Raw genomic sequence first — 14191 nt, forward strand, 5'->3', positions numbered from 1 at the left:
TAAATTTACAGATTTAATGCAATGTTTTCCAAATTTCTCATTGCACTCTTGAAGAAATAGAAACAGCAACCACCAAAGTATAAGAAATATCAAGAGACAGACAACAAAGTACCCAACAATCTTTTAAAAAGGAACAATGTTGGAGGAATTACAGTTCTTGATTTCAAAACACATTACAAAGCTACAGAATTAAAACAAATTGGCATGAGTATCAAGGTGAAAAAGTAGACTAATCAAATAGAATGCAGCACATATATAAACGTTCACATATATGATCACATGAAGGGTCATTTTCATACCCATTATTATTGTAACATTGTTACTAAAGCCCATGGGTTGAACCAATGCAAATTTCTATCAGCAACTTATTCAGTAGATATAATTTGAAATATAAAAATAATAAAATATCACCCACATTTGAGAAAGCAGGAAATACTCTAACAACCATAAAGATAAAGCTCAATGACATTATGTAAAATGAAATGAGCCAGCCACATGTTTGGAGAACATAAACATTCAAACCATTATTATAGAACAACTAGGCTTAACAGACTCGTACAAAACTTTCCAGCTGAGGCCGGGCGCGGTGGCTCACGCCTTTAATCCCAGCACTTCGGGAGGCCGAGGCGGGCAAATCACAAGGTCAAGAGATCGAGACCATCCTGGCTAACACAGTGAAACCCCATCTCTACTTAAAAAAAAAACAAGAAAACAAAAAAACAGAATAAATTAGCCACGCATGATGGTGGATGCCTGTAGTCCCAGCTAGTCAGGAGACGGAGACAGGAGAATGGCGTGAACCCAGGAGGCGGACCTTGCAGTGAGCTGAGATTGCACTACTGCACTCCAGCCTGGGTGACAAAGCGAGACTCCATCTCAAAACAAACAAACAAACAAACAAAAAAACTTTCCAGCTGAAAGCAAGAGACTCTCTCCAGTCAAAAGCAAAATATCCTTATTTGCACCTGGTGTATTCTGTTAGGACACGAATCAAGTCTTACTAAATTTAGGAATATTGGCTGGGTACAGTGGGTCATGCCTTTAATCCCAACACATTAGAGACCAAGGTGGAAGAATCACTTGGAGCCAGAAGTTTGAGACCAGGCCTGGGCAACATAGTGAAATCCTGTCTCTACAAATAATTAAAAACTGCACTAGCCAGACATGGTAGTGCATGTCTGTAGTCTCAGCTACTCAGGAGGCTGAGATGGAAGGATCACTTGAACCCAGGAGGCTGAGGCTGCATTGAGCCAAAATCATGCCACTGTACTCCAACCTGGGTGACAGAGTAAGCTCCTGTCTCAAAACAACAACAAATAAAGTTTAAAAGACCAAAATTACACACTATGTTTTCTGGCCAAAACTAAATAAAACTAGGAACTAAAAGCAAAAGTAAAACTGGAAAATCCAAAAATATATGAAAATAAAACATGCTCTTCAACATTTTCTTGCTTAGGGGTCAAAATATGTCAATACAAGATACAGTGATAAACACATTTAATATAATCCCTAAACAATCCCAATAGCACAGTTTTTTACAGAAATATTGTTTCAAATTGTAAAATTTGGTCATAAACTATAGCCAAACACCCATGAAAAAGAACAAAGAGGAATTAGACTTTTTGATTTCAAAACATATTAAAAGCTACAATAACAAAAACGATGTGGTACTGACAAGACAGATGAAAGATGAAACAATAGAATACAGCACAGAAATAAACCCTTCTGTATATGATCTTCCACAAAACTGCCATGAGCACATAATAGAGAAAATAAAATCTCTTTAAAAAATAATATTGGAAACTGGATTATCAATACAGCCTAGCCAACATGGCGAAACCCTATCTCTACTAAAAATACAAAAAAATTAGCCAGGTGTGGTGTCACATGCCTGTAGTCCCAGCTACTCCGGAGGTTGAGGCAGGAGAATTGCTTGAACCCAGGAGATGGAGGTTGCAGTGAGCTGAGATGGCACCAGTACACTCCAGGGCAACAAAGCAAGACTCCGTATCGAAAAAAAACACTGGTAAAATAAAGTTGGATCCTTTCCTTGAATCATATACAAAAAACATTTTAAATACTTGGACATTAAAAAAAAAAAAAAAAATCCCTTAGAAAAAAATATAGAAGAAACACAGGACATTGGACTTGGCCGCTTTTCCTTAGACACATTAAATGCATGAGCAACAAAGAAAATTAAAATTTAACTGCACTAAAAATTTTCTGCACATCAGAGAAAACATTCAAGAGTGACAATGTCTCTTAGGAAATGGATGAAAATGTATGCAAATCACATGTGATATGATTTAATATTCACAACATATAAACATCTCTTGAAACTAAAAAGTTAATGTGATTTTAAAATGGGAAAATAATTGAACTAAGTTTTCAGCAAAAATGATACACAACTGGAAAAAAAGCATTTAAAAAGAACACAAGATCACTAATTTGTAGAGATATGCATGAAAATCACAATGAAAAACAAAATCACCTCACATCCATTAAGAATGGCAACTGTAAATTTTTTTAAAAACACCAAATCTGTTAATGATGCAATGAAAATGAAACCATGTTGACTGCAGGAAACAAGAATGCAGCCATTACTTTAAAATGTTATGTTTCTCAAATACTTAAAAATGAAAAAAAAAAAAAAAAAATCGGACTGGGCAAGGTGGATCATGCCTGTAATCCTAGCACTTTGAGATGCCAACACAGGCAGATCACCTGTCAGGAGTTCAAGACCAGCCTGGCCAACATGGTGAAACCCTGTCTCTACTAAAAATACAAAAATTAGCCAGGTGTGGTGGCTTATGCCTGTAGTCCCAGCTACTTGGGAGGATGAGGGAGGAGAATCTCTTTTTTTTTTTTTTTTTTTTTTTTTTTTTTTTGAGACGGAGTCTCGCTCTGTCGCCCAGGCTGGAGTGCAGTGGCCGGATCTCGGCTCACTGCAAGCTCTGCCTCCCGGGTTTACGCCATTCTCCTGCCTCAGCCTCCCGAGTAGCTGGGACTACAGGCGCCCGCCACCTCGCCTGGCTAGTTTTTTGTATTTTTTAGTAGAGACGGGGTTTCACCGTGTTAGCCAGGATGGTCTCGATCTCCTGACCTCGTGATCCGCCCGTCTCGGCCTCCCAAAGTGCTGGGATTACAGGCTTGAGCCACCGCGCCCGGCCGCAAGGAGAATCTCTTGAACTCGGGAGGCCGAAGTTGCAGTGAACCAAGATTATACCACTGCACTCCAGCCTGGGTGACAAAGTGAGACCCTGTCTCCAAAAAAAAAAAAAAAAAAAAAATTCCTCTCACATAGAGGCATCTTCGCTCTTATGCTTTTAAATTTTTTAAGGATTCTACTTTCCCTTCAGTGATCTTTGTTCAAGCTTACAGTGAGAGCCAAAGCCCTCTTAATGGCATATAATATACTGCATAATCTGACCACTTTTTCATTGCTTTGGGGGACACACAAGTATCTGCCTAATTTTGAAAAACTCTTTGTTAAACTACTTTTTAGGTTGTCTTTTCATATTATGTCTAAAATGTTTGAGAGTAGTGGTTTCTGTTCCAGTGGTGTTTTTTTGTTAATTTTTCTGCACAGTCCATTATGTTTGTATTACTATAGTCTTGAAATATAGTTTGACATTATAAAGTATGACGTTCTTTTGCTTTGTTCTTTTTCCTCAAGACTGCTTTGGCTATTCAAAGTTTATTGTAGTTTCATGTAAAGTTTAAAATTGCATTTCTGTGGGGGAAAAAAAACTGAAATTTTCATTGGGAATTCATTGAATCTATAGATCACTTTGAATAATATGGTACTTTAAAAATATTTATTGTTTCAATCCATAGACATAAAATATTTTAAAATTTATGTCTTTTCTAATTTCTTTCATTGATATATCTTTAATCGTAAATACTTTTTACCTCCTTGGTTAAATTTGTTTTTAGAAATGTATTATTCTAATGCTATTGTAAATAAGATTGTTTTCTTCCTCTATCACATAGTTTAAGTGTATGGAACCACAACTTACACTTGTATGTTAATTTTATATGTTAATTTTATATACTGACGGCATTTATTAGACAGGTTTTAATGTATTGTTTATGGTTTTTTAAATATAAGATTATATAATCTACAAACAGCAACTTTTTACTTGTCTTCAATTTCAACGCTTTTTGTTTGTTTGTTTTGAGACAGAGTCTCACTCCATCACCCAGGCTGCAGTGCACTGGCACAAGCTTGGCTCATTGCAACCTCTGCCTCCTGGGTTCAAGCAATTCTCCCTGCCTCAGTCTCCCAAGTAGTTAGGATTACAGGCGCCTGCCACCACACTTAGCAATTTTTATATTTTTTACTAGCAACAGGGTTTTGCCAAGTTGGCCAGGCTGGTCTGGAACTCCTGACCTCAGGTGATCCAGCTGCCTTGGCCTCCCAAAGTGCTGGGATTATAGGTGTGAGCCACCATGCCCAGCCTATTTTCTATTTTTCTGACTAATATTTATGCCACATACTTCCAGTGCTATTATTAAAAGAGGCATTAACAACGGGTACAATACAGTTTTGCATTGGTGTCTGTTAATTTGAAGCAGCAAACACCTCTTCAATTTTTATAAACTGGCCTCTCGAGGTAAGGCTCTTTCATTGGGTCCCCAGGGTGCTGGGATGCCCTATGGGTTTGTAGTAGACAGAGGGCGTAGCCTGGTCACAAGGCTGCAGGGTCTGCACTAGGGTCCACCTTTAGTTGGCTTGTTACAAGGGGCTTTGGTAGATGCTAATTCCCATTTTATTTTTTGACAAAGTAAATATTCTTCAGGACTTTGCGCTGTAGGGCAGTCACTAAGACAGGTGTTTTTTTGTTGTTGTTGTTGTTTTTGAGATGGAGTTTCGCTCTTGTTGCCCAGGCCGGAGTGCAATGATGCCATCTCAGCTCACTTCAAACTCCGCCTCCCAGGTTCGAGTGATTCTCCTGCCTCAACCTCCTGAGAAGCTGGGATTGCAGGCATGTGACAGCACGCCAACATTTTTTTTTTTTTTTGAGACGGAGTCTAGCTCTGTCGCCCAGGCTGGAGTGCAGTGGCGCGATCCCGGCTCACTGCGAGCTCCACCTCCCGGGTTCACGCCATTCTCCTGCCTCAGCCTCCCGAGTAGCTGGGACTATAGGTGCCTGCCACCACGCCCGGCTAATCTTTTTGTATTTTTAGTAGAGACGGGATTTCACTGTGTTAGCCAGGATGGTCTCGATCTTCTGACCTCGTGATCCGCCTGCCTCGGCCTCCCAAAGTGCTGGGATTACAGGCGTGAGCCACTGTGCCAGGCTGAAAGTTTTTTAGAACACAGTTTTTCAGAAAATATTTTCTTTGAAACATAGCTTCCCAAATCACATTGTAAGGACTGGCTTTCTTTTTGGCCTTGGGACCTCTCATCTGTGTTGTCTGTTGTATTCACTCTCACCTACCTGGGGGTTCATCCACCATTTCATATCGCTTCATATTCCAGGGTTCTTTTTCTTTCTCTAGACAGGTGATTAGGTCTGGCTTAGAGACAGTAATACCTGTTTTATTAAAAATAAAGAAGATGAATCTTGCTTATATTCTGTAATTACCAATTTAGTAATGTGCTCAGTAAAGAGGATGTAGTACAATATTCTAGTAAATTAATCCCCAAATACCAATTTATAAGAGAAATTTCTAAATCTTTAGAAAATATTTTAAATTTGTAGGTTCTTAATTTCATTGACCAGTACTACTTAATAAAATATCGATTGTGACAATTAGATTTTAAGGTGTAGGCAACGATATTTTAGGCCACTAAATTCCTGAAATTATCACTAATCAAGAGTACATAATACAAATCAGCTCAGGAATATGGAAAGTTCAAGTGAAGATAAAACATCTTGAAGAAATTCTTTTCTACAAAAACAAATCCCCAAACTTTTCTTAAAAACAGGAATCTGAAACTTATTTATGCAAAGCATAAATTACCAAAAAACACTCTACAAAGAGGAGAAATGAAACATTTAGGGTATATTAGGAATGGTGTATTGAAGTTATTCTCACCCAGGAAGACCAGGTTTCTGTAGTTCTCTAACATCACATTTCTATATAAGTTCTGTTGTGCTGTGTCCAGGCACTGCCACTCCTCTAGAGAGAATTCTACGGCCACATCTGTAAATGTCAATGGTCCCTGAAACACACACACACACACACACACACACACAGGGAGAGAGAAAGAGAGAGACAGAAACATATTTACCAAGTGCCCATGGGTAGACTTCTTTATTTAATTCAAGGTGAAATGAGAGAGAAAAGAGAACTGCTTCTCACTTACACGACTGAAATTATTCAATAAATTAATTTACAAACAGAAATATTCTCTAATATATTCTCTAACTTTGAGAAAATAGTGTCACAAGATCCACAACATCAGTGTACACATGACATTTTTCTAAATGATAGAGTATAAAATTAAGGGCATGAACACAAACATACATTTTTGAGTGCTATGTTTACATCTTACAGAATGGGTTGTGTATTATATTTTTCAGATCAAAAAGACATGTTGAATTTATCTCTCACATTTTAATGTATTCAATGAACTGAAGGTTTTGTTAATACAGTATTTTTTCAGAAAATCCGGAAAAAAGTCTGAGTTGCTGAATTTCTAACAAGCTCACCAGTAATGCCAATGTTTTTGGCCCAAAAAGAATATTTTGTCAAACATCCAGTAAATGAAGGAACCTGTGTTTTTCCCAGTTTTTCTGCATTGTAAACAAAGATGAGAGCTTTCATTTTCCAAAGATAGACATATGCAAAGAAAACCTAAGGAAGAAGGGCAGCTGCCAGATTAAATGTGATGGCATCTGCTGCATAAAGACAGTTAATAATAAAGAAAAAATAATCAACTCTATAGTAAAACAGTCTGTCAGAGAGTTCTTTAACCAAGTGAATCATTAACATCAACTGCACTAGGACAAATTTTTATGATGCACTGGTACACACAGAAAGACACAGCCTCACTGATGTGATAGTGCTACCTAAAAGTAAATTATACTCTGAATTTAACCATAAAGAAACATCAGTTTTATTCAAAGTTTAAGATATCGATAACTCATGGGTTCTGTAATTTTTTTTTCTTTTTTGATACGGAGTCTTGCTCCGTCCCCCAGGCTGGAGTGTAATGGCACGATCTTGGCTCACTGCAACCTCCACCTCCTGGGTTCAAGCGATTCTCCTGCCTCAGCCTCCACAGTAGCTAGGATTACAGGCACCTGCCACCACGCCTGGCTAATTTTTGTATTTTTAGTAGCGATGGGGTTTCACCATGTTGGTCAGACTGGTTTCGAACTCCTGATCACAAGTTATCCAACCACCTCGGCCTCCCAAAGTGTTAAGATTACAGGTGTGAGCCACCATGCCCGGCCAAGTGTTCTGTAATTTTTAATAGTGATTTAAAGTTGTCTTTTTTTAGCACTCTAGAGAACAAGTACCTCCTAATATATATATATGTCTATATATATTTGGAATTTTCTGGGTAATAAATGCCATCCTGTTTAAATAAGCATTTTTAAAATCCTGTTCTGCGTAAAGCCAATGGAGAACACAGATAGACCCTCAACATTACATGTTCTCCATCTCTACTGAGGAACCCACCTTTCCCCAATTGAAACCTTGAGTATCCACACCTCATGTTTCACAGCCACAAGGGAACATTTTTAATATTGCAGATTAATTTATAATCTTGGTGAGAACTCTGCATGGCATATAAAAAGCTATGATGTCGAGAATGTACAGAAAGATCTGGTACGTAGGAAGGAAATATTTTTCAGAGACCCCTGACTATCATAAAAATTTTTAAAAGTAGTTAAACTCATTAGGGAGGAAAAATACAAGTAGAGAAGTAAAGGCTTGCAAGTACTAAACGCAGGACAGTCCAGGAGGCAGAGTGGACAACTCTTGATCTGGGACATCATTAGCTGAAAAATCGCCATTTATTCTTCTTTCTCCAATTTCTCTGAAATTCCCACTCAGATAAGATTCTCCAAATAAATTACACCTGCATCTTGAGAATATGCCTTTTAAAATGTCAGCAGCACCTGTTTACCTGCTACCACCACACCCTCAGGCAGAAGAACCAAGACTTGCAAAAAAAGGTCCACTCATTTCTGTTCTTTATAATAAAGGAGATTTAGAAACAATGCACTGCTCCATGGAGATACATTTCTTCTTTCCTGTCCTCAGGTGCCCTCCCCTGCCACAGACAACAGCAGTTTCTGCTACAATATTGGTAATATGGACCGCACTGCCCTGCCCCTACCAAACCCAAACAGAATAGGCCCTGTAACCACCCTTTAGTGCAAAGGTGAAACTTAACTCTCATGGATGTGTTTTGAAGCTTTCACACTTGATTCTGGCCTCATCTTAGAATCACATGAGGTGCTTAATTAAAACAACATGGATGCTTCTACTTGAAAGTAGTAGTAGTAGACAGGGTTTCACTGTGTTAACTACTACTTGAAAGGGCACAAGTAAACAGATCTTTGCAAATTGGCCATGGAGTCCTAATTAGAAACCTCAGTTGATAACCACTTGGCAAAGCATGGGTGTTGGCCGGGCACAGTGGCTCACTCCTGTAATCCTAGCACTTTGGGAGGCTGAGGCAGTGGATTTGCCTGAGCTCAGGAGTTTGAGACAAGCCTGGCCAAGATGGTGAAACTCCATTTCTACTAAAATATAAACAAAAACCAGCCAAGCACGGTGGCAGATGCCTGTAATCCCAGTTACTCAGGAGGCTGAGGCATGAGATTTGCTTGAACCCAGGAGGTTGCAGTGAGCCAAGACCATGCCACTGCACTCCAGCCTGGGCAACAAAATGAAACTGTAAAAAAAAAAAAAAATTCATGGGTGCACATGAATACAGCAAGTTCTTAGAAGACCTATAAAGAGATGTCGATTCTGACACAATGGTAGGAGACTACAACACTCCACAGACACTTAGATCATTGTGTTGCGTGAATTAGGAGACTGGAGAGACTGATAGGTGGAAAAGGAGGATTTTATTGAGTGCACTTAGACCCAGTGGATTAACATCCAGAGACTAGGCCTAGGACAAAGACAAATTTAACTTTTACATGCACTTCTGAAGGGGGTGGGCTAACTTGAAACAAGCCTACAGTGGCACAAAGCATAGTGGTGTGAAACCAAGGATACAGAAACAGAAAAAAACCAGTTAATCATACTATGACAGGTTCACAACTCAGGCTTATATATGACTCTTGCTATGCGGCCCAGATGGCTGTTATCTAGGCTTGCTCCAGTGCCTTGCAAGGGCTTATCTCATAACCTTCACCATGGTGCCTAGGTGGCTACAATCCAGGCCTGCTCAGGCATCTCATGACCTTCAGTGTGCTGCTTAAATGAAAAACAGAACTGTAAGAGAAAGGAAAATTTGTTTCTCTTCTCCCTATGTTGAGGGAATGCTGGGAGAATCTCCAGAGCACATTCTTTTGAGCCCTGGCTTCTTAGATAGTGTTACCAAGACTTTTCCTGGGTGTGGGCTGTGCCTGTTACTGCCTCTGGGATAAGTCAGCCTAATACAGGAAAGCTTGTTTTTCTTTTTAATTTAATTTAATTTTATTTAATTTCCCACCTCAATTGAGGCAGAAAATTAACAAAGATATCAGAACCTAAACTCAACACTTGAGCAAATCATTCTAATAAACATATATGAAACTCTCCATCTGAAACCAACATAGTATATGTATCTTTCTCATCACCATGTGTCACATACTCTAAAATTCACCACGCAATCAGAAACACAATAATCCTCAGCAAGTTCAATAATCCCAAAATCATACCAAATGCTCACTTAGGCCACAATTTGATAAAGATATAATTCAGGGCTGGGCATGATGGCTCATGCCTGTAATCCCAGCACTCTGGGAGGCTGAGGCGGGCAGATCACGATATCAGGAGATTAAGACCATCCTGGTTAACACAGCAAAACCCTGTCTCTACTAAAAATACACACACACACACACACACACACACACACACACACACACACACACACACATAAAATTAGCCAGCCATGGTGGCACACGCCTGTAGTCCCAGCTACTCAGGAGGCTGAGGCAGGAGAATCGCTTGAACCCAGGAGGTGGAAGTTGCAGTGAGCTGAGATGGTGCCATGCACTCCAGCCTGGGTGACAGAGTAAGACTCCATTTCAAAAATAGAAAAAAAAAAAAAAGATATAATTTAATACAAAGAAAAACACTTGAAAACATGCAATTACATGAAAATTAAACAACCTTCATCTGAATGACTTTTGGTAAATAATGAAATTAAGGCACAAATCAAGAAGTTCTTTAAAACAAATGAGAACAGTGATACAACGCACCAGAATCTCTCCAACACAGCTAATGTGAGGTTAAAAAGGGAATTCATAGGACTAAATGCTCACAACAAAAAGTTAGAAAGATCTCAATTTAACAACCTAACATCATAAATAAAAGTGTAAGAGAAGTAAGAGCAAACAAGCCCCTAAGCTAGCAGGAGACAAGAAATAACCAAAATCAGATCAGAACTGAAGGAGATTTAGACATAAAAAGTCATACAAAAGATCAAGAAATCCAGGAGTTAAATCTTTTAAATAAATCAATAAGATAAACCACTAGGCAAGATTAGTGAATTAAGAAGAGAAGATTCAAATAAACACAATAAAAAATGACAACGCCTGTAATCCCAGCACTTTGGGAGGCTGAGGTGGACGGATCACAAGGTCAGGAGATAGAGACCATCCTGGCTAACACGGTGAAACCCCTTCTCTACTAAAAATATTTTTTAAAAATTTGCTGGGCATGGTGGTGGGCACCTGTAGTCCCAGCTACTCGGGAGGCTGAGACAGGAGAATGGTGTGAACCCAGGAGGCGTAGCTTGCAGTGAGCCGAGATCAAGCCACTGCACTCCAGCCTGAGCGACAGAGCAAGACTTCGTCTCAAAAAAAAAAAAAAAAAAAAAATGACAAAAGGGTCATTACTACTGACTCCACAAAAAAAACAAATAACTACTGAAGTCTACTATGAACATCTCTATGCACACAAACTAAAAAAATCTAAAAGAAATGGATAAATTTCTGGGCAAATACATTCTCCCAATACTAAACAAAAAGAAATTGGAGCCCAGAACAGAAAAATAACAAGCTCCAAAATTGAATTAGTAAATAGCCTACCACTCAAAAAAAAAAGCCCAGGACCACACAGATTCACAGCTGAATTCTACTAGATGTACAAAGAAAAGCTGTCATTATATTTTCTAAAATTAGCTGGCATTATACTTTCTAAAACTATTACAAAAAATTGAGAAGAAACTCTTCCCCCGCTCATTATATAACAGCATCATTCTGATACCAAAACCTGGCAAAGATAAAACAAAAAAAAGAAAACTCAGGCAAAAATTCTTCATGAACACTGATGCAAAAATCCTCAATGAAATACCGTAATATTGAATCCAGCAGCACATCAATAAGCAAATCTGCTATGATCAAGTAGGCTTTATCCCTGGGATGCAAGGTTGGTTTAACATACGCAAGTCAATAAATGTGATTCATCACATAAACAGAACTAAAGACAAAAACTACAAGATTATCTCAATAGATGTAGATAAAGTTTTCAATAAAATTCAACACTCTTCATGTTTAGAACCCTTAACAAACTAGGTATCGAAGGTACATACTTCAAAATAGTAAGATACCTGTGACAAATCCACAGCCAACATGCTGAACAGATGCAAGCTGGAAGCATTTCTTCTTTAAAAACTGGCAAAAGAAAAGGATGACTTCTCTCACTACTTTTATTCAACATAGAATTGGAAGTCCTGGCCAGAAGCAATCAGGCAAGAGAAATAAATAAAAGGTATCCAAATAGGAAGCAAGGAAATCAAACCAACCTTGTTTGCAGATGACATCATTCTATATCTAGAAAACCCTACAGTCTTGGTGCAAAAGCTCTTTAGACTGAAAAACAACTTCAGCAAAGTTTCAGGATACAAAATATATGTACAAAAATCAGTAGCATCTCTGCACATCAACAACATCCAAGCCAAAAACCAAATCAAAAAAACAATTCCATTCACAACTGCCACAAAAAGAACAGAATATCTAGAAATACAGCTAACCAGGGTGGTGAAAAGTCTCTATGACAAGAACTACAAAACACTTCTTAAAGAAGTCAGAACTGACACAAATCAAAAACTATTTTATGCTCATGGACAGAAAAAAATCAGTATCATTAAAATAACCATACTGCTCAAAGAAATATATAGAAATAATGCTATTTCTATGAAACTACCAAAAACATTCTTAACACAACTAAAAACTATTTTTAAATTCATATGGAACAACAAAAAAAGTCCAAATAGCCAATGCAATCCTAAGGAAAAAGAACAAAGCGGCTCGGCACGGTGGCTCACACCTGTAATCCCAGCACTTTGGGAGGCCGAGGCAGGCGGATCATGAGGTCAGGAGATTGAAGCCATCCTGGCTAACATGGTGAAACCCCGTCTCTACTAAAAATATAACAACAATAATAATAATAATAGCAGGGTAGAGTGGCACATGCCTGTAGACCCAGCTACTCGGGGGGGCTGAGGCAGGAGAATTGCTTGAACCTGGGAGGCAGAGGATGCAGTGTGCCGAGACTGCGCCACTGCACTCCAGCCTGGGGAATAAAGTGAGACTCTGTATCAATTAAAAAAAAAAAAAAAAAAAAAGAACAAAGTTGGAGGCATTGCATCACATTACCCAACTTCAAACTATATTTCAGGGCGACAGAAACCAAAGCAGCATGGTACTGGTAAAAAGCAGACTCATAGACCAATGCAACAGAATAGAGAGCCCAGAAATAAAGCTGCACATCTATGACGATCTGATATTCGACAAAGCTGACAAGAGGAACGTAAGAAGAATGTTGTTTAATAAATGGTGCTAGAATAACTAGCTAACACTATGTAGAAAACTGAAACTGCACCCCTTTCTTATACCATACACAAAAATATACTCAAGATGAATTAAAGACTTAAATAAAAAATACTGTATGTTGACCTAGGAAATACCATTCTAGACATAGGAACTGGCAAAGTTTTATGATGAAGGTACCAAAAGCAATTGCAACAAAAGCAAAAATTGATGAATGGGACCTAATTAAACTAAAGAACTTTTTCACAGCAAAACAAACAAACAAATAAAAAACAAAAAAAACCAGTCAGAGTAAACAGACAATCTACAGAATAAAAGAAAATATCTGCAAACTATGCTTCTGACAAAGGTCTAATATCCAGAATCCAAAAGGAACTTAAACAAATTTACACGAAAAAACAAGCAACCTTATTAAAAAGTAGGCAAAAAACATGAACAGATGCTTGTCTAAAGATATACATGTGGCTAACGAGCATTTGATGAGTATTTCTTTCTTATTACTAATAAGTAGAGAAATGCAAAGAAAAATCACAATGAGATACCATCTCACACTAGTCAGAATAGCTATTATTAAAAAAGTTAAAAAAAAAAGGCCAGGCGCAGTGGCTCACACTTGTAATCCCAGCACTTTGGGAGGCTGAGGCAGGTGGGATCACTTCAGGTCAGGAGTTTGAGACCAGTCTGGCCAACATGGAGAAACCCTGTTTCTACTAAAAATACAAAAATTAGACAGGCGTGGTGGTGCGCACCTGTAATCCCAGCTACTAGGGAGGCTGAGGCAGGAGGCTCATTTGAACCCAGGAGGCAGAGGTTGCGGTGAGCCAAGATTCTGCCACTGCACTCCAGCCTGGCGACAGAGCAAGACTCATCTTAAAAAAAAAAAAAAAAAAAAAAAGAAGAAAAAAATGACAGATGCTGGCAAGGTTGTGGAGAAAAGAGAATGCTTATACATGGCTGGTGAGAGTGTAAATTAGTTCCACCATTGTGAAAAGCAGTGTGGCGATTCCTCACAGGACTAAAAACAGAAGTACCATTTGACCCAGCAACCTTCTAATTGGGTATATATCCCCAAAAATATAAATTATTCTACCATAAAGACATATGCACATGCAAGTTTACTGCAGAAATACTCACAATAACACAGATACGGAATCAACCTAAATGCCTATCAATGGTAGACTGGATAAAGAAAAATATTGTATGGCTGGGCACGGTGGCTCATGCCTGTAATC

At 38.5% G+C, this 14191-nt stretch overlaps 1 protein-coding gene and 1 long non-coding RNA gene across 3 annotated transcripts in view; both read right to left on the minus strand.

The window, feature by feature from the left end:
- The window catches only part of LOC126942199 (zinc finger protein 429-like), a 234312-nt gene that overhangs the window by 8490 nt on the left and 211631 nt on the right, over positions 1 to 14191 (minus strand). The gene's annotated exons all lie outside the window — the stretch shown is intronic.
- LOC126942415 (uncharacterized) lies at positions 9023 to 10975 on the minus strand. The gene is made up of 2 exons (XR_007721560.1): positions 10032 to 10975; positions 9023 to 10001 (listed from the first exon to the last, which is right to left on the minus strand). It is a non-coding gene; the product is annotated as an uncharacterized LOC126942415 (long non-coding RNA).

The sequence above is a fragment of the Macaca thibetana genome, chromosome 19 (assembly GCF_024542745.1).
Source record: "Macaca thibetana thibetana isolate TM-01 chromosome 19, ASM2454274v1, whole genome shotgun sequence".
Classification (NCBI taxonomy): domain Eukaryota; kingdom Metazoa; phylum Chordata; class Mammalia; order Primates; family Cercopithecidae; genus Macaca; species Macaca thibetana.